Source organism: Anoplopoma fimbria, chromosome 11, assembly GCF_027596085.1.
Source record: "Anoplopoma fimbria isolate UVic2021 breed Golden Eagle Sablefish chromosome 11, Afim_UVic_2022, whole genome shotgun sequence".
Lineage (NCBI taxonomy): Eukaryota > Metazoa > Chordata > Actinopteri > Perciformes > Anoplopomatidae > Anoplopoma > Anoplopoma fimbria.
In genome coordinates this window covers 1,982,120-2,003,187 of record NC_072459.1, presented here as the reverse complement: position 1 = coordinate 2,003,187, position 21,068 = coordinate 1,982,120, and positions in this window count along the sequence as shown.

The window sequence follows — 21,068 nt, the reverse complement described above, 5'->3', positions numbered from 1 at the left end:
GAAAGGTGTTTAAAAAAACGAACAGGCTGTTTCTGACTAAATCATTTCCTGGAATTTTCACTCTAAACACAGTTTTACTATGAATAGAAAAGATAAATCAGAAACCCAAGGTAGCGCTGAATGCATTTACACTTTGTTGAATGAAGTGGAAGAAATTATGTTTTTCTATGAATGGTTTTTAAAGCTCATTTATTTATATTTCCACTCGCCAGTGTTTTTTTCATTAGATTTTCTTAATATTTAATTTAGATGCTCAATAAGAATAATCAAATACTGCAAGGAATATGTGCTTCATAAATGACTTCCTTGGGTTTAAAAAAATGTAATTACTTCTGTAAATAGAAATCTGTTTTATTTCAATGATGACTTCACTGTAGAAGTTTAAGTTATTTTTGTGTCTCATCAGTGCCAACTATGGTTTTGGTGACATAGTTGCCCGCTGGCAGGTTAGAAGACAAAAATTCTCTCGTTTGTAGGGCACCTTTCACCCTATCAGGCCTGAGGCTGCAGTATATGTATATAATGTTCTCGAGGTTCTACCAGGGAAGAGACATTAAAATTTCAGGGAGGAATAACCTCTCAGAGTGCCTACATAAATATTTAATGTGCTCCATTTCTCCATGCGAAGCCTCCAGTGTGTGTGTGTGTGTGTGTGTGTGTGTGTGTGTGTGTGTGTGTGTGTGTGTGTGTGTGTGTGTGTGTGTGTGACGTGCAGACCGTAATTATACCTCACTGCTGCAAAAGCACCAATGGAGGAAGAGAGGGAAGGAAAGTGAGCAAGAGGATGAAAGAGAGGGCAGAGTGTGGGGGGGGGGGGGGGCGAGTCAGACTACTCAGAAAAACATGATTATGATAATTTACGCTGTTGAAGGGGCATTGTAGAGGTTTCAACTCCCTTGCACTGTAATTAGACGGAAGCACGTGTGCACCCGTGGGTGTGCATACACACACACACACACACACACACACACACACACACACACACACACACACACACACACACGTATCCGCACACAAATATAAGGCTGTCTCGATCTCTTTGATGAAAATCTGTGGATGACTTTTGAAAAACACCAATAATTATAAGAAGTCAAAGGACCGACTGTTTACACATGTGTAGAAGGAAGCTCAGTTTGTGCAGAGAGATGCCATCAAGACCAGTAACCCATAATGTCACACTTTTTACTCATGAAATGATTTGTGTACAGAGTTATAATATGCCACATGTGGTCACAAGTGCCATCATGTATGTAGGACTTATGTAGGATAGATTTGCTAAAGAGTAAACACGTTTTTTGATGTTGCGTATTACAAGCCCACCGAATGTCAAGGCAGGATAGTAATTAAGTTAATGAGTCAAAGACAGGAAACGAGGAATTCTCCATTAACACATTAAATCACTGTGGATTTTAATTTGCACAGGACTGTTATATCCTGAGGTCATTTCTACCGTGCATTCACACAGAGGTGGAAGATGAGACAATCCTCCCTGGCACAGGAGCATGCAATGCACAGAATGTGCTGACATAGAAAACTTGTATCGGTTGTAATTCATGGAGATGTTTTTATAATTACATTACACCACCTTCGCTCAGGCCTTAATTACTCACAAAGATTTGTAAGAAAAAAATTGATATTTGACCATAAATTGTCCTTTTCTACTTAGTTCTGCTACTATGGATGTATCTGCTTTGATCAATAAGATGGTTTAAGGAGGAAGGATACAATACCAAGATAAATAATAGGAAATGTAAAATGGGATTTTGTGTGGATAGAGCCAAGAGACATGAAAGGGACACAGAGGTTACCTAACTGTTGAATGTGTAATTTCTTCCTCCCTCTTATCTCCCTCACCCCTACGCTCCTGCATTTATCTTAAGATAAGCATTTCTTGAAAAAAGACAATTTACCACTTGAGTGGTTTCTCTTCAGATATAAGAAGAGGGCAGAGGTTGGAGAGCAAGGAAGGATCATAAGAATGTTGGTGTCTTATTCTCTCATGGTTATGAATATAATATATAGGTATAGCTGTGACAAGTGAAAATCCCTTCAAACAAGGTCATTTATATTTGAGTGAGAATCCTACAAAAGAATTGAATTGTTGAGTACAACATTGACATATCATCACCTTTTTATGTTGCTGGTGTACTCATCCGGCAGTTACGGAGGAGCATTCACACATTTAGAATTGTGTTTCTGGTCGCCTATCAAATCTAAGTCCAGTGATCACTCTCTTTTAGCTCTGTTATGGTCCCTACCAACTCCTGAGGGACTTCCAGCTGCTAAATATTCCACTGTGTTCACCAGCAAGTCGTCAGGTTTGTCTGTGTGCTGAGCAGGTAGTGTAGAGTGGTTTTATCAGAGCTTTTCACTGAAAACAACGGCTTACTGCGACCAAAAACAATGTGATGAGAGCAGTGAGAGTGAACCTCAACAGTGAAGTTAGCTGGACATCTAAACAATGAGCTGAAACGTACTATAAACCTCCACAAAGCTGAGAGGAGCTGCAGATTGAGGTGAATCTAAACCTATATATGGACCGTCATTAAGAGTAACATACCTTGTTAAGACAGTGATGGCACATAATGCATAATTTACTCAGGTGAGTAGTCACTGCATTGCTAACTCACTGATGCAGACATCTTATTTTCACACATGGAAGACATCCATACCAGTCTTGAAAGTTTAAAATGGCCTGAGGGTTGTATGGAGCTGGAGAGCAGCCAAGAAGGCAGGTCACGATGTATCTGCTTTTCAAAGAACAGGCAGTAGAATGGGAATAGTTCTCATATTCACTGCCACCATCTTGAAGGTATGAGATGCCAGCAAAGTCTGATTCTCAAATGAATATAGAGCAAAATTTCTGACTGGTGGACAAGACCAGATGCTTGTTGCTGGTGTTATATCACATATGACTGGAGAATCTGATGACGGTCTCCTGGGACCAAAACTGTCACTATAATGACAGTTGAAGGCTAGAATGGAATGAATATAATGATGTAGGAGTAACATATAAGACCCATTTTTTATTTGTGAAAAAAAGAGGCTACATTGAGTAAAGAAGAAGCATTATGCAATATTGCATTCAATAGGTGTTAATCAATAGGTGTTAACCTCCTGCAGGGTATATTGACCTGTTCAACTCCTGTCAGAGAGCGACGCATTCACATGTGCACTGATGAAGTAGTCTATCAGAGGACCTCATTACTGGATCAATGCAGAGTACTGATCCAAGTATTTCAATTACTCCTTGCATATTTTGAAAAATAAAAGCGCAAGAGACTGCCCCTTTTTTTTCACACAGCAAACATATTTATTTCCTCAAAGAATGCTTTTAAAAGTATTAAATATGTTGTACTTTCCAAACTTTCCTTGCACTTTGCATGAGTATAGGCGCAAATATCAGTGCGACTACAGTTGTTCTATTTAGTTTCATAGCACCTCTCTCACACATGAGGAATGACTACTGTGTAAGATACAGAGGTAAAAAAATCTTTTCTGGAAACCAGTCACTGAACCGGAACCATATAAAGAAAATAAATGATATGAGATGGGAATAAATGATGGGCTGTAAATGAAGGGAGCCATGAGAGAGAAAAAGCGGTGGGGAGGCAGAAGGAGAGCCGCCCTCTCTAGAGAGTGCTAGTTTAAATTTAACCTCTGTGTTCTGGTACATGACTGCACAGTGGTGTAGTGGTTAGCACTGTCGCCTCACAGCAAGAGGGGCCGGGGCTCAATTCCCGGGCTGGAGAACCTTCTGTGTGGAGTTTGCATGTTCTCCCCATGTCAGATTTCTCCGGGTTCTCCGGCTTCCTCCCACAGTCCAAAGACATGCAGCTTAGGTGCATTGAAGACTCTAAATTGCCCGTAGGTGTGGATGTGATCACAGCTTTTTTCTGTCCTGGCCCCTCAGTGGTGGAATGAACTCCCCACTGACGTCAGGACAGCAGAGTCACTGCCCATCTTTAGACGCAGGCTGAAAACTCACCTCTTCAAGAAGTACTACCCTGAGTCTTCCTCGTAGCACTTATTGCATTCGTATTAGTTGTTGCACTTACTGTATTCGTATCAGTTCGCTGCACTTATTGAATTCGTATTCGTTTACTGCACTTATCCTATTCTAGTTTGTAGCACTTATTATATTCGTATTAGTCTGTTGCAATTATTGTTTTCGTAGTAATTTGCCTCTGCACTATACTTTTGCTCTGGTTTATGCTTTAAGATGCTTGTTTAAGAAAGGAGATGCACTTATGACTTCTGGTGACTAGTAGTTCTCTTGAATACCTATGTTGAATACACTTCCTGTAAGTCGCTTTGGATAAAAGCGTCTGCTAAATGACTGTAATGTAATGTAATTCCTCCCACAGTCCAAAGACATGCAGCTTAGGTGCATTGAAGACTCTAAATTGCCCGTAGGTGTGGATGTGAGTGTGAATGGTTGTTTGTCTCTATATGTCTGCCCTGTGATAGGCTGGGTGAACCCTGCCTTCACCCATTGACAGCTGAGATGGGCTCCAGCACCCCTGCGACCCTTAACTGGATAAGCAGGTTACAGAAAATGGATGGATGGATGGATGTTCCGGTACAGAGGGCAGAAAAATGCTGCGAGATATATGAAGACTGATGGTGTGTGAAGTAAGCGGTGAGCACAGACCCAGATATCATACATCATGTCATATGGATATTACAGCATGTCATACAAAATAATCTAGATTTAAACACTCCCTAGTTTTCGTATATTTATGGGTCAATCTATAGCACTCACCAGATGAATATATATATATTATATATTTAGATTTTTGAGATAATTATCCACCACTATTGACCCCTATGTCTATAAAGCTTTGTAAACACACTTATGATCTGCTTATAGCGATATATAATCACAGTTGTAAGCACTCATAGATTTTCAAAATGCTTTAAAACAAAAATCATAACACTTTATAAAGCATTTCATTGACGTGGGCATCAGAGAAAGGGCTGTCAATATTTCTCCTTCTATTCTTCCCCCACTGTCAAAATGATGTGTGTTTTACTTTTACAGGCGTAACGATTCCAGTGCATTCATTAAAACTGGAAAAAGCGATCTGCTTCAGATTCAAAGCGGCATCAATCGCCTGCTGTGTGATGTCCTCGGCAATCACAGTGTGCTTCAGCAATCTTTGTCATCAATATGGCCACCGCATTGTGAACATGAACCAATATAACAAAGCAGCGTTTTATGATTAACCCACATGCAGCAATTACCAATTAATAATTGTAGTCAATATGTACACGTAGATAATGGGATTCTGCAAGCAAACGCAAACTGTCATATTACAGCCTGACGTACGACACTTAGGATGAGTGTCTGCCATGTCCCTACAGGGTCAAGGTGTTTGACAAGGGGCTCCAAAGACTTTCCTAGTTTTGCAGGACACATGCCATGTGTACACTCTGCCACACACACACACAGACACACAAACGGCACAATGCAGGACAGAAGGATCAGTCATGGACTCCCCAGAGCATGTCTGTGTTGTAGCGAATGCATTGCGACAGGGAACCTGACTCACCACCGCACCCGAGGGAGCTCGACATCAGCGTGGAGCCCGGGCAGCCGACCGCTCACAGCACCAAATCTCCTTTCAGCACCCAATGCGGAGTCATCCTACGACTGTCAGCGTCAATTACGGTGACTTTTTCAAATCATCTTCATGCTTCAATTCATCTTGCTAAACTGGAGCCGAATTGTCATCATCAGTTATGGTCTCAGGGGTCTGACTGAAAGTGCTCCACATAATATCAGGTTTCTTTGATGGCAGGGAATAAAAGTCTGATTAAAATCGTTAATCGTGGTTTACATTAATAATCGGTATCTTAATACGTCCCTCTGTGGCCTAATGTCAGATGAAATGCTTTACAGTGTTTGTTGGGCCTATCCTGTCAGTTGTGTGTGTGTGTGTCACACGTGTCAAATGTAATATGATCGGTTTTGCATGTTAGAGCAGAGATGTTCTCCACGGCTTTTACGTCTCTGTCCTGTGGGAGCCAGAAGAACTTCAATCCCAGGAGAAGTTCCTTCAAAGGCATGCCAGTTTCAAAGGTATTTTGTAAATCTGCTTCGTTGTGCTATGCAGATCATCCAACGCCTCCCACGCTGAAACTTTACATATTGACTTAAGTTTGAAACCAGAAAAGTTTCCTGTAAAAAGAAAACATCTCTGAAGGCCTCATGAATTAAAACATTCTAAAGCTTTTACATTAAGATAACAGATGAACTTTGTGTCCATGATTGTGTGCATTGACACTGACAGGTATAAAGCTGGACTTGATGTGATGGATTTTGACAGTGTTGAAGTGAAACGCCACACAGCTGAAGTGTTTTTTCTTTAAACAGCTGAGTAAACCCAGATAACCAAGACTTTTGATTATCAGATCACTGAAATATTTAGATTCAACCTAAATTTGAATGGGAACTAATCTTTGTAATTAAATTGGCAATGTTAAATAAAACTCTATTGATGGCGCCAGAGGTCGCAGCAGCTCTCTACCAGCTTTGCTACTTTTGTATTTTTTTTCTACTATTTTTATTCACTTGTTTCTTTTTTTGGTAATTGTATGTTCCTGCTTCAGCGTTTTAGTTGTAGCATTTTTTTTTCTCTGCACACAACTGGAACTTTTAATCATGCTGACCTCCACCTGCGACAAGTTCTGCGCTCAGCCGTTCCTCCGCCCGGACGCCATGAAGGTCCGGGAGAGGGATGGGTCCGGGAGAGGATGGAGAGGTCAGGAGAGTGAAACCTTTTCTCCCCACGGTCATTATGGGGAATGTGAGGTCCCTCGCTAACAAAGTGGATGAACTGTCAGCATTGGTGAGCAACCAGCGGGCCTACAGGGAGTGTAGTCTGCTCAGCTTACAGCTTACAGCTTTCCTGCCACACATCGGGGTGGAGGACTCCATCATCTACCTGACGCACAAGGCCCTCTCTCACCTGGAGAAGCTGGGAAGCACTGTGAGAGTCATGTTCTTTGACTTCTCCAGTGCTTTCTGCCCTCCCTACTGAGAGAGAAGCTGCTGGAGATGAACCTGTACCCCGACACCACTTCCTGGATCACAGACTACCTCACAGGCCGGCCACAGTACGTCAGGGTGGATGGCTGTGTCTCTGAGTCTGTGATCAGCAACACCGGCGCACCCCAAGGAACTGTACTGGCACCGTTCCTCTTCACTCTCTACACCTCGGACTTCCGCTTCAACTCTGGTTCCTGCCACCTCCAGAAGTTTTCCGATGACTCCTCCATTGTTGGATGTATCACCAGGGACAACGAGGAGGAGTACAGAGGACTGATTGAGAGCTTCATCACATGGTGCAGCAACAACCACCTGAAGCTCAACATCAGCAAGACCAAGGAGCTTGTGGTGGACTACCAGAGGAACAGAAGCCCCCTGTCCCTGTTTTCATTCAGGGAGGGGAAGTGGAGAGGGTTGAGTCCTACAAGTACCTTGGGGTGCAGATCAACAATAAACTGGACTGGACACACAACACTGACGCCCTCTACAGGAAAGGACAGAGCAGGCTGTTCTTCCTGAGGAGGCTGAGGTCCTTCAATGTGTGCAATAAACTGCTCAAGGCATTCTACCAGTCTGTGGTAGCCAGCGCCCTCTTCTTCTACCAGTCTGTGGTAGCCAGTGCCCTTTCTTCTACCAGTCTGTGGTAGCCAGCGCCCTCTTCTTCTACCAGTCTGTGGTAGCCAGTGCCCTCTTCTTCTACCAGTCTGTGGTAGCCAGCGCCCTCTTCTTCTACCAGTCTGTGGTAGCCAGTGCCCTCTTCTTCTACCAGTCTGGTAGCCAGCGCCCTGCTGGGGTGGTGGCATCAGGACTGGAGATGCCAACAAGCTCAATAAGCTGGTGAGGAAAGCCAGCTCTGTGGTGGTCTGGAGCTGGACAGTCTGGAGTCAGTGGGTGAGAGGAGGATGAAGGCCAAACTCGGAGCCATCCTGGACAATCCCTCTCACCCTCTCCATGAGGAACTGTGGCAGCTGGGCAGCTCTTTCAGCCATCGGCTGATTCTGCCAAAGAGCAGACGGAGCTTCAGACGCTCATTTGTGCCCACTGCCATCAGACTGTATAACAACAGCCCCCCCCCCATGTGGATATACTGTACATTTTTATTTTTATTTTTATTTTTATTTTTATTTTTATTTTTATTTTTATTTTTATTTTTATTTTTATTTTTATTTTTATTTTTATTCTTATTTCTTATTTTTGTTCTATCTTTATTTTGTTGTATAGTATGTGTATTTATTGTCTGTGTCTGTGTAGTTGAGCTGCTGCAACACTCGAATTTCCCCCATGGGGATCAATAAAGGAATATAATAATAATATTAATAATAAATTGATTTTATTGCCTGAGCATTGGAGAGGATGGAAATGAAATGAGACAGCTGTCACCGAGCGTCAAGACACACCGATGTCTGCCTGTCTCTCTCTCTGCTTCTATCAGGGCTGTCCTCAAGCTTCTCTCTAATAGGCCTAATCTTAGTGAGATATTTCCACAGGTTTAATCAGCTGTGTGGCCTAATTCTTTGGAAAGGCAAACAAGCTCGGGTGCACCTTGAAAAACGTCTTCTTCTGAACCATTAGGCCTTTAGCCTGTGGCACTTTGCTCAGTGGTCTCTCCCTCCAGAGAGGGCAAGACGGCGGTTAAGTGAGGTACAGTGATAGAAGTACACTATTGCTCTGCTCTTCCATTGGTTGCCCATCTTTCTGCCTCTCTACCAGCAGGTTCAGTCTTATCCCGTACTGTCATGTCTTAAGGGAGTTTGGAAGAAATCCCCACCTTTGACCCCTTCCTGAATACAACCTTGTATATGGTACAATCCATGCCACACATTTATAATCTCAAGCTATGGTAAGGGCCATGAAACATCAGTTCCCCTGAAAACTGTATGGAAAACAGATTTAGGAATTACATATACAGGAAATAAATGTGTGAACTTTCTATGCAATACAAAGTGCCCGTCACATGATTTTTACACCAGGTTCAATTTAACAGAATGTTTTGGATGCCCTCTTCAATGTATGTGGTTAAGAAATGGGACCCCTGATGAGGGTTCATTAACCCACGTCCTTTGGTACGGGACTTTTGGACATCAGTTCATGAGTGTATCCAGAGAATTATTGGCCGGGAAGTCCCTTTTTGAATTTGCATATTTCTGTTTGGAGATCCGTCACCCTGAAAGACACGATTCCTTCTATCTATACTGAACTGGTCCAGACACCTATTGTGTTGTCCAGGAGTCTGCTTATCCAACAATGGAAGTCAGCTCTTGCACCATCAATCACAGACCGGCATAATCTGCTTGTCAGGGTGGCGGCATACGAAAGATAGAAAGATAACATTTAAAATTGGAAAGATTTCTTCCATGCAATAACACAAACCTGCACACACACACACACACACACACACACACACACACACACACACACACACACACACACACACACACACACACACACACACACACACACACACATCCATGCATGTGTTCAATTGGTCCCAACTACAACACAGCCTATTTTCTACTCTTATTTTACATGTATTTACATTTTTTCTTCTTTTCAAATACTTAATGTCTGCGTCTTTTGTTTTAAGTTATGTATATATTGTCTTTTACTCCTTGTTTTATGGTCGTGTATGTTCTCATTTCTTTCAAAAAAATGAATTAAATGTCAATCAGCAAAAAAAAACATTTTTTCTAATCAATCAGAGAAAAGTCTGTTAAATATGTTTTTCCATCATCAACTCAAAGTAAAAACATGTTATAGTAACAACTCTCTGCAGAATAGAATTTCTAATCACCCTTCAACATTCACACTCAGGCCCTTTCACATTTCCTTTTCAGTACTCTTTCTTTTCTCTCTCTTTCTCTTTCAGTTTAATCAATTTTCACATCTTTCTACTTCATACTTTATCCGTGATATTTTAAGCACATCCCCATGTTACTTGTTTTTCCACTGTAGTTAGCATTTTCTTTAATTACACCATCATCCTCCTCTTTCTCATGCTTTTTCTTTGTTTACTTTTTTTACTTTCTCTTCTTCTAAGAGACTCTCCTTCCCTTGTGTTCTAACTCTGCTCGTTGCGTTTTCACTTCAACATCTCTCCCCTCAGCTCTCTTAAGTTCCAGCGGTCAATGGCGAACAAGATTCCGAGCTTTAATTACACCCCAGAGGAGCCTCCTCCTCTTCTCTCCTCAACCTCTCATCACTGCACCCTCATCCTCTTGGCTTTGTTCTTCCTCCCTCCCTCCTCTGCCTGCTCCTTTTGCACACTCACTCTCTAACTTTGCTTTTAGTCTCCATCTCTTGACTTGTCACTGTCAACCTTGTTACAAAAAGATCCACAAAGAATATGCTGCCAGGTCTTCATGTCAGCAATGAATATAAACATGTAGGACTAAACCCTCGTCATGTGTTGTGACCAGAACTCAGCTTTTTTTTATGTTGTCTCACAGTGACATTGGTTCGAATCCTGAAGGGAAATTTTCTTTATTGCTTCCCTTTGGATGGAGGGGTCAAAGTTCAGAGTCAGCTCAATAACACTTAAAGCGAAGCGCATGTTTACTGTCATGAGGGCATGAACAAGCAGGGCAGCTGGAAGCATGTCCTCCTCACACCACTGTCCTCCCAAAGGTTCACTCCAACAGACTTACATATTTATATAGTTTTGTGGCATTATATATATATATATATATATATATAAACTATATAAATATGTAAGTAAATATGTAAATATATAAAAAATATGCCAAAATAAGTTTAGGGTGCAATACAAAATGGGGTAACTTAATGTCCAAAGACTGTGAGTGTGAACCTGTTTACATGTGGTCATTAACAAACAATATCGGGCTGTGAAACCCCCTTAATGATGTCACATTTATCAAATGTCATATTCTTTTCTCTGGTTTTCATCATTGTGATTCCCTTTGAAGGCAGCAGAAAAATATGTCATTAATTGAGCCAGACTTGTGACTGATGTGCTTTTTAATTAGCCATCTGCAGTGCCTATTTCTCTGTTCTTCCAGGGCATGTCAACTTCAAGGTAACAACACCAATGGTGTGGTGGTGTGTGTTTATTCTTTTAAGTTGGCACTGTGATGAACAGAGGTTGCAGCACTCCTGATGCTAATCAGACTGTTCTCAGTTGTCGTTTTTAGCCTTCATGGCACCAGCCATAAATTTCCCTTTGAGAGCCACAATCTCTTCACATGGTGATTTCCTCCATGACAGATCTCTAAGCTTATTCTTTTTTTAAAGGTAATTATCACATATCTATATTTGTGGTTTATCTGTGACTTTGAACTTGAAGAAACATGGAAATCTGATTTAAAAATCCAAGAAAAGTGGAACCTGAATTAGAAAAAATACCCTTTGCACCATTGGCACAGCACAGACCTGTGTTAGGGTTAGATGTTCACGGTTTCAGATATTTCTGACAGGTGAGATTGTTAAGAGAGGCAACTCTGCCAACTAATGTCCAGCCTTAGCTGCCCCTGCTGGCCAACAATCTGTTTTTGTGGCCCCATGACTTGTTTTGTCCTCTGCACAGTGTCAGTGTCCTGAAGTGGCACCAACAACCAGCAGAGAATAATACACTGGCTAGTATTCTCTGTTGTTGTTCATACTAATCAAGTTTATCTTTGCACAGATTATGACAATGCACTACTATTACTGCATCTCACCTTAATGGTAACACCTTACAGAACAAAAATGTGAGCGAATTAGAAACAACAGATGATTAATTAGTCGTTCATGAGCAGTTCCTGAATAACTCTGATTCAAGGATATAAAGTATGAATCATCAGTGTAATATACATTTTTTGTGTTGCCACTTCATTTTTTATAGAAGAATAAAAGCACACTAACATTTTTCAGCCTACCCATGCTCAGATGTTTTATTAGTCTCCAATCTGGCTCATGTAATGTTTCTGAATCATGCAAGTATTTTACAACTTTATCCTCACATTCTTTATATACAGAAAACCTTTTTCCAATATTGTAACCCAGAATATTAACAAGCATAAAACCGACCGACTTTAGAATTCCTTTTGCTACGACCACAAGTCAAATTAATCGTAACTCCTCTTGCATCTGTATTAAGTATCTTCCCACATAACTTTATTAGAGTACCACAAGGGCAACGAAGCAGACTTGATCTATGCAAAACATTTCACAGCGCTCTAAAGCTGGCATGCAGGAAAATGAATGTTCTGGACATGAATTATGGCATTATTCATATCCATGTCCTGCTGCTTCAGCACTCCTATTAACAGTGAAGCTAGCTAGTGAAAGACCTCCTTAAATTTCATTACTTCATAGCCGGTACCAGCTCCTCACCAGGGGGATGACTCATGGTGAAAATAGATAAATCAAACATTGTGTATGTGTGTGTGTGTGTGTGTGTGTGTGTGTGTGTGTGTGTGTGTGTGTGTGTGTGTGTGTGTGTGTGTGTGTGTGTGTGTGTGTGTGTGTGTGTGTGTGTGTGTGTGTGTCCTGGTTCTCGCTTTGCACCATTCACATTCTCCGTGTGCAGCAGGGAGAGGAGCCAGCGGAGCGTAGCATTGCACTACCCTGCTTGTTATCAGGTGGAGAAAACGAGGACAGAAAGCGGGCAGACGGGGGGGTGAGCAGGGGGAGAGAGGTGAGCAGAGCTTGAGAAAAAAATCAGGGAGAAAGGCACGGATGACCGGAGAGACAGAAAGGGAAAAGGATGGGGGTCAGCAGGCCCGGACAAATGACTGGCAGAGAGAAGAGAGGCAGACAGAGAGACTCTTGAATCTGTGCTGAGAGCATATGAGAGACACTACGAGAGGATTGACCGCGACGAAGATGGAGAGAAATGTGAGGAAGAGGAGGGAAGGGAAAACATGAGATGAGTTACAGGAGATTTGGTCTCAGAAAGAACAGTGACAGCTATGTTATTAACGTTTTAGTTAAATATGAGTTGATACACAAACACAGCTGGATAGATGGATACACAAGTTACATAGTCACACATTAGCACAGAATGTAAAAATAATGTTAACGATGCTATTATTTTGCAAAGAATATAAAATAAAAGCAAAGATAATAGCAAAGGAATAGCACACACCAGTGAGAAGGATAAAATGTGGGTTGTAGGAAATAATGGATACACAAAATGCAATTAAATATGAAGCACAAATGTCTCACAAAAAGTTCCTTTAATCGTAACAAAAGAGAGTCGTGAGATTTTGAGGAAGGTTCGTGTAGAGGACAAATGATTCGAATGTTCAACAGCCCTGAACGGACAAGAGACAAGAGGCCGAACTGTGAGAAAGCAGAACAGTTTAGGGTTGAAATGTCTGCAGTAATGGGATCACTGTTTATTCATCACTGAATATGTTGTCCTATCTTTACTGTCCAGTGTCAGCAAACAGTCACATGTGCTTCTAGTGACCAGATTGAATGTGTCTTCTCATACTGTCACTGCATATGATACATATACAGTGTTTTCCCTATCTTTAACACACACACACGCTTAGACATGGAGCGTAAATACACACACACACACACACACACACACACACACACAAATGCCAGCACGTATCAAAGGGAAGAGAGTATTTGTATCCCAGTGATGGTCTAATCCATGTAGCTCCATGTTTTAAAGTGCTTACAAGGAAAAGGATAACTAGGCAACACACTGAGCCACAAATGTGATCAGGGCCATGTAAGACTTTAAGGCGACATCCGCACTGCTACGTTTCTGCTTTGAAACGCATATCTTTTGCTACGTTTATGCCTGGCGTCCACACATAAGGCTACTGCTGCGTACATGCGGAGGAAACAAGCTGTTATTGGAGCGATTAGCAAGCAGTGTGTCCAGCTTTTCCATCCAAGTTGACCTCCTCTTGATCATTTCTCCACAATCAAACAATTGGCAAAGGGATATTCTATTTGTACTGAGAAAGAAAAATTTGTATTTCAAAAGCATCGTCTTTATCCTGTACCAGTGTGAGAGAATACGTGGGGTTTTTTTGTGTGTAGATTTGTAGTTTTGCATGCGTGGCTGCACTTGTCTTTGTGTGTAACTGTATGTGTGTGCTGCATGCTAAACTTATTTATTAAAACACAGACTTTTAATATTTGATTTCCTGTGCTGAAGCTTCAAGAATGAGTGAGGGGAAAGGAGTGTCTTAAATATTTGATCAAACCCAGGTAGCACATAGAAAAAAGCATGCTCTGACTTCAGAGCAGAAAGTGGAACATTAAATCTCCTTTTCTATACTGCACTTTATATTATGTTAGGAAATCCTATCAGCACCCTACCACGCTTTAAATGGATCCTTTGTAGCTAAATCCAGTGGTGATCTGCTCAAGGGAACATGCAGTACAATGATTGCATTCACTACATGAGCACCAGTGACCCTTAGCTCTTGAGTTGGTAAACTAATTATTTTTACCCCATGTAATGCAGGTTATGAAAAGCTTTTCAGCCAGAGAGTTCCCCAACTAAGTGAGCAGTAAAAGTGAGCTGAACCCCATGCTCATAATGAAGCTCATGACAAACTTTTTTAGAAGAGGCAGAACATTTTTTTTAAATAAATGTAGTTTATGTGTACATGCATAATCAAGCTGATGACCAGCTGATGACCAGCGCATAGTCTACTCAATGGTACACATGATAGACCTAATGGACATGTGCACCACAATATACACCTAATCATATTCATGGAGGGGCCGCTTGCATCTGCAGAATGAATAAATGAAGCCCTTCAGCTTTCATTAGTTAGCATGCACAGACCAACTGAAAGCTGGCGTTCTGAAAGGAGAAGAAATCTCTGCTAGACTTGTCGCTCTTCTGGTATTCTCTGCGTTTGAGCTGCTATAGAAAAGAAAAGTGTTTATCTAAAAAGCAGCAACACACACAGAGAGAGAGAGAGAGAGAGAGACTTCATTCTCTGCTCAGGTAGACATTCCAACACTATATCTTTGCATAGATAATAGTGGTTTTCTGCTTTATTAATGATGTAAAAGTTATATATTGTTCTTTGAAATTAATGATTGTTTCTTGTGTCTGGAATTTGTGTTGGTATTTCATTTAGCAACCACTTGTTAAGGAACCACTCACCATTGCACAGCAATACATGCTTGAAAAGGTCTTTCTCCTTTTTATGCTTTTTACCATCATGAATACATGAAGACTGAGTAATATCTTATATTCGTCTCATCCTGCTCCCTCGCCACCTTCTTCTGCCTCCTCGTCTTTCTGTGATTTACATGTGAATTAAAGTAATCTGCTCACAGTTCCCCCCCCCACTCACTTTGACCAATTGAACAGATCTACCAAGAAATATTGCCTCATCTGAATCCCAAGACTCAGATAAGCTCAGCTGCTACAGACATATCCAACAAGACTTGAAGCTGCATCATTGTCAAATGAGCTAAACAAAGTATTGACTCAGGAATGTTAAATAGATATCCATGCAAAAAAAGGTCCCTTTTCAATACATACAGTACAATGCAATTATTGAATTAATTCACACTTAATGTGCAATGCATCATGGTATAAAATGAAGACAAGGTTTCATTGTTTGTTGAAAAGACAAGAAGTTTGGACATTCTCTGATACAGGAAGTGTGTGCATGTGTGCTGAGGGTGATATTTGTAGGCAGTATGTGCACCCCGAGTCCTCAAGCACACATATTTCTGTCAGTGAATGTTTATGTGTCCACCAAAATCTATAGGTATACTTGTGTCTGTTTATCCGTGTTTTTGTGCATGTTTGTGTGTTTTCACCTACAGTACATATGGACTTAATGAAAACTTTGAGCCAGACAGGCTTTAATAAAATCTCTTGGTAACATTTCGAGCGGTAGTTCCATTGAAATTGCACTAAGCCTTTCACTAAATCTAAGGTAGAAACAGGTATCTCTGTTTATTTTTGATTGATGTTAGTTTTGTTATTCTTAATACCATTAGTGTTTAATATCCTTATTACATGGCTGTGATCTATGAACTGCTGTTAATGGATGGATGGTTTGTGTGATCGCCTCCAGGAGCAGGAGGAGAAGGTTAAGTGTCCCTTTTCCTTCCTTTATACTCCCCCACATTCCTACTCATACATACACATGACCATGACCTCTTATTACTGTATATAAGACCACACAGGTGATGTCGCTTGCATACTCTCCTCACTCACTCTCCAAAATACCATTCTATACACATTTATCCTCCCTTCAACACACTCACACTTGCTTTCTTTTTTTCTTCAAAAATATACCCATGCACAAACACACACAACGACCCCACAGCATTTATCAGCAGTCAAAGTGTTGACAGAAAGTAAACAGCACTCTCTCTATCAGCCGTTGTGTATCAGGGCTACAGGGACCCCATTCATTCCTATTATCAGTCATTACCATCAATGAGTTCTCCTCCTGCTCCAGATTGTTATCTGTGCTAGCAGACCAAGAGATCTCTATCAGTGCCTACTGCTAAAGGTAGGATAATTCATATTCCTATCATTCATCATTGTCTATTAATTAGCCAATTAGTCGCAGTAGGAGAATGAGGTGGATTGGGTGGGTGATGGGAAAACACTGTCCCTGTCAGAACTTGCTCTTAGCTGTGGACTGAACAACCTTTTTGCAGGAGTTGTTGCCATTAGTATCTGGATTATACAAAATACAAAATACAGGAAAGAATTAGTTTATTAATGAAAGTCACGCTCAAGCATTAGAGTATTGTGTACTAAACCTTGAACTTTATTTCTGTCATCACATACATTTAGGTACATACATTCAATTTGACATTCGTTTATTATAAGAATTTATAAGCAGCAATGAGGCAAGGAGCCTTCGACATGCGGACAGTAGGAGCCGGGGATCGAACCTTTGATTAGAAGACGGCCAACTCTATTGCCTCTGAGAGACGGCCAACCTGTAGTACAACGAGCATGTGGAGACAGGGACCGCGGGATCAAAGAAGCTTGGCTAGACTGCTGGCCTATGAATCATAAGTAATTCACTTTTAAAGATAGGAGATGGATATTCATGCTTGCTAGTGAAATGCTCCCTCTTGCACCTCACAATATTGCATGTATGTAAATAACTTCTTTTTTGTATGCATGAATGTTAAAATCAGGCTTTCACTAGTATCAAGTCAATAAATATATTTGTTTGATGTTTGGTGCAACAATTGTCAACATCAGACACATTGGGAGTCTTCTCAGAGGGGCTCAGGTAGATTAGGAGGACTGACACGGTGATTATCCCTGTCAGAGTGAGATAACGACAAAGCAACACACAGAAATATATCAAGGTTAAAAGAGCGTTTGCTTGTGTAGACAGGTAAAGATGAGGGGTCTCTGTGTATTACAGCCATAGATACCAAAGTAAACCCGTCTATTTACAGTACATAATATTCATATATGACACTAACCAAAAACCATCATGTGCATTATTTTTGCTGAGACACCGGCAGCTAAAACACTTTGACAAAAGACCATCTGTTGGTTACAGCTGCATTGCCACACACACACACACACACACACACACAGAAAGATGTGCATTAAGTAGTCTAACATATAACAACTTTATTGACTGATAGTCTTTCTCTTACATTTTCATGATCCTCCTGCTCTTTCCCCATTAAGGCTTCATATTAAGCTCCTGCATGTATGATTACAGCCATTATTACTGAGGCAGAGGAGCCCATGTGTGCTCATCATTATTATATCTGTGATATAAGTCAGCATATGGATAGAGGGCACACTGTTCTTCTATCCTCTTAGGCAACACTTAGTGACAAATAGAAACCACAAAGATGTGCACACACACACACAAACACACATGGATGTGCAGACATAAGTCATGATCTCTGTATTCCACTTTTATTTTTTCACCCCCGAGTCATTTACTGTCCCCCGAGTCTGTTCCTCTCTTCCTTTTTCTTTGTGCAACAGACACTAATAGGAGAGCTAAAGACGAGCTACAGTGTGGGCCATTCCAATCCATCTCAATAAATGACGTTATTAGCATATTTTTCAGCTCATTGTTGTTTCTGTTAGAGCAAGATTTAAAGAAAAAAAAAACAAGGTCACTAGGACCAAACCTGTTAAGTATAAGGCAGAAGGCTGAGACATATAACTACACAGCAGATAGTGAGTAACTTAAGCATAACTAGAATAGTCGTTTCGTATGTTCATGTCACAGTTCTTCCTCCATACTGTCAGTAGTCACTCTGTCTCACTCACCTAATTGGCTCACTCTGTTCACCTGCCTGTCACTCTCTCTCAGTTCACTCCGGCCACTCCCAGTTCCACTTCCAGCTCACAGCCCCGCCCCCTCTCTCTCACCACACTCTCCCTCACTCACCTAATCAGCCTCATGCAGTGCACCTGTCTGCCACGCCCACCTCATCAGCACCATCCCTCTCACCTGCTCACTCTGCTGCACCTCCACCCTGCAGTATTTAAACCCCACTCAGTCACACACTCGCTGCCAGGTCGTTCGTTGCATTTATGTCAGTGGACAATTTCCCGTTGCCTGACTTCCCGTTGCCGACCCTGCCTGTCTGGACTTCCCTGCCTTGCCTGTGCCCCGGTCAACGACTCAGCCTTCTGTCCCCGACCACGAGTTTAGCCTCCGCTTCCTCTGGTTTCCGTCTGCCTGATCCCCTGCCTGTTTCCCACTGTGAGTCTGACCCTGCCTGTCTGTCTGCTGTGTGCTCAGCTTTAAATAAAGCTCCAGAACTTTATCTGTCTCCGTGACAGTTCACACAGCAGTTGAACATGGATATAAGTGTAAACTGTAGAGCGGGAGCTCAACAGTTCATAAAAGGAACAGTTCCAAAGCAAGTTGTAAAGTAAAACCATTGCTTTCAGGGGAAATAACTAGCTGAATATGAGTGTTGTATACAATAATGCCAATATCACACGGTAATGATTGTGGGCTGTGTGGCAGACACATCCCTAAAGCCAATCTACAATATTACCCTCCGTCAGAAAACATGTTCACAGTGAGCAGAAAGGAACTCCCCCCACCGCAAAACAGCAACTGGGGAGGTATACCATAAAACCAGTTCAGCCCATAACACTTCTACTCAAACATGAGTTCTTATTACATTCTCAATCCACTGCTTCATAAATGTGCAGCATGAAAAGACCATAATGCAGAACAGCAGCGTACGAGAATGAGCTCAGCCACAAGAAGACGTAATTCACTATTATTGGGGAACAGTTGTTCCCAGAGTGAGAGATACATGCATTCTATTCCATATAGATAATGATTTGATCAATTTTATTGCTTACATTTGTAACAATTTTGCACTATGACTGAGTAATAAATAGGTTAAAGTACTTTACATCTACATACGCCCAGTTTTCCCTACTTGACTGGAGTATTGACATACTGCAGAGTGACATGCATTGTAAAGTGTGTACACTAACTTGCTAGTTTGTAATGGATTGTGATCCGCACTATTTTTAAGCATATCTGTCAGCTGTGAGTTAATCTGAACTGGCACAAACTCAAACACACACACACATAGACACTATAACACACTAATCAAGGTGTTCAAGGTTTAACAAGCGTTACATTCACGGCCATAAATACAAAGATTGCAGGCAGCATGTTAGATGGATTTATGTAGCCATAACATCCATTGGCCTGTGTCAGAGACGAATAATGACCGGCCTCCTACAAAACAGATGGACAGAATGAAGTGACATAGCTGATCTCTATTTTTTAAGTACAGGGGATACCTGCTAGTGTTGGTTGTAAAGTCTGCTGTGATCCCTGTAGTTCAGGGGGAGGAGCCGTTTGTCTTTTAATCCCAAGATTGGCGGTGCGATCCCCAGCTCCTACTGTCTGCATGTCAAAGTGTCCTTCAGCGAGACACTGAACCTTAAGTTGCTCCTCTTGCACTAGATCAGATTTCATGTATGTACCTGTACGTATATGTTCTAGTAACGCTAACATTACTCGTTACCACATTGTAGTTCTGTTGTTATATTGCAGAATACAGATTTGCTGTCATGGCACCAGCCCGGTGTTTATTACAGCGATGCATTAATGCAAGTCTTTTTTTATTGCGGCACTGAAAGTAGCATCTACAAATTCTTCTCTGGCTTTATGATTATAATCTCTCCCTCGTTGGCTTTGCATTTAATATTTCACATCATAAATCCAGCTCCTATGCTTCCCTCTCCTCCATTCCCATATTCCCTGTGTTTATCCCTCTGGACCTTCGCATCGCTCACCTCCTTTACATCACATCAACCCCATACTGTGTCAATGTGTTTGGATGCTCAGTGCATTATTTCCCAAAAGACTTGCCCCTCAGTCAATGATAAAACAAGATTAAACAGAGAGAATGTAGAGTTTGTATACGTGTATAACATTTTTCGTGAGACTCCTCTCTGTCGTTTTTTTCCTTCCCTCTCACCTTCCTTTCCTCCCAGAAGTAAGAAACAGCAAATATGATAATTAAATATATTTTCTTCATCCCGTGTAGATCTTTTTCTCATCACCTCGGTAACACAATACACCTCTTTGCCCCTCCTTTTTCTTTGCTGCATGCACGTGCTCTACCCCACATACAGTTTGATTTAACAACACAGAATCATAAATTCAAAGAGCAGCCACTCCCATCACACCGCCCAAGAGCAATCACTTGCCGGTGCAGTGCGTAGCCTCAGAGCCCCTGCCCTTTACCTTCAATCCTCATCACAGGAGAGATCCTCTGAGACGGGGGTAACAGCTGCGTGAACGCCCCATGATCCAGCTCAAGAGACCGACCCTGACTTAGTCTATCCTGGCCTTGTATGCATGATTTATGTTTAAATGATCCCAAAGGCAGAGTCCACATCATGCAGGTTGCACAAAACTGTGCACTCCGTGTCGTGCTTAAGGGGACATTTATCTACATACATTACTTCTATTGGGTTCAAATTGTGTCCATATGGACATATTAGAAGGAGGACCCACAGGACAACCCCCCCATTTTATTATGCATGCTGGAAAAACATAGCACATACAGTACTATACACTAAAGAGAA